Source organism: Triticum dicoccoides, chromosome 2B (assembly GCF_002162155.2).
Source record: "Triticum dicoccoides isolate Atlit2015 ecotype Zavitan chromosome 2B, WEW_v2.0, whole genome shotgun sequence".
In the NCBI taxonomy this organism is placed as follows: Eukaryota; Viridiplantae; Streptophyta; class Magnoliopsida; order Poales; family Poaceae; genus Triticum; species Triticum dicoccoides.
In genome coordinates this window covers 533,324,082-533,325,387 of record NC_041383.1, presented here as the reverse complement: position 1 = coordinate 533,325,387, position 1,306 = coordinate 533,324,082, and positions in this window count along the sequence as shown.

Sequence of the window (1,306 nt, the reverse complement as noted above, 5' to 3'; positions counted from 1 at the left end):
CAAGTGAACTGGATTTGTATATTGTGAACTAAAATTTGATGTAGTAAGTGCAAATTAAAAATTGATTAACTGAATTTTCAAAATGGTGAACTACAAATTTGGTGAACTTAATTTGTTTTTCCTTAGGATTTGATTATTTTTGGTTCGAATCTAGTGAACTAAAATTGATGAATTAATTTTGAATTTTCTGCACTATACTTTGAATACAAGTGAACTAAATTTTAAATCAAAGAGAAATTGGGATATAAAAGGGATGAACTGGATTTGAAAAAATGGTGAACTAAAATTTCAATGTTGGTGAACTAGTTTTCATTGTGAAGTAATTTTTTTTCGTGAACTACTTTCAAATAGAAATTTGATGAAAGGACTTCAAATTTTTTGAACTAATTTTCAATGTTGATGAACTAATTTTGAATTCAATTGACCAATTTTTTTGTGTACTAGAAATCTAATGAACTTAATTAATTTTTCTTGATCTAAGTTTGAGATTTGATGAACTAATATTGATTTTAGTGAACTAAAATTGATGAACTCACTTTGAATTTTGTGAACTATAAAATGAATATAGTTTCACAAAATTTTGAACCACGTGAACTAAATTTTGTGATCTATGTGGGTGAACTAATTATGAATTCAAGTGAACTATTTTTTTGTGATCTATATTGGTGAAGTAAAACTTTAATCTTTGTGAACTAATTTTGAATCAAGTGAACTAGTTTGTTTTTTGTGTGAATTCAAAATTTGATGAACATAATTTGTTTTTATTTGAACTAATTTTATATTTGATGAAGTGAGTTTGGAAGTCAATTTGAATTTTGTGAACTGAATTTTCATTACAAGTGAATTGAAATTCAAAAGTGACGACCTCGAACTATAAATGATGAACTATATTTGAAATACTGTGGAAAAAAATTCAATGTGGTGAAGCAATTTTGAATTTGAACTAATCATGTAATACTTTTGAATACAAAAATTTGATGATGTTACTTTAAATTTAGTTCACTAAAATTCCTGAGCTGAAAATTGTGAACTAAAATTGGTGAACTAAAATTTGTGATATCTATTGGTGAACTAATTTTGAATTCAAGCGAACTAGTTTTTTTATTTGAACTACAAATCTAATGAACTTAATTTATTTTTCTTGATCTATGTTTGAGATTTCATGAACTGAGATTGAATTTAATGAACTAAAATTGATGAACTAAACTTGAATATCGTGAACTAAAATTTGAATTCAAGCTCAGTAAATTTTGAATACAAGTGAACTAAAATAAGAAAGTGATGAACTGGATTTGAATATTGTGAA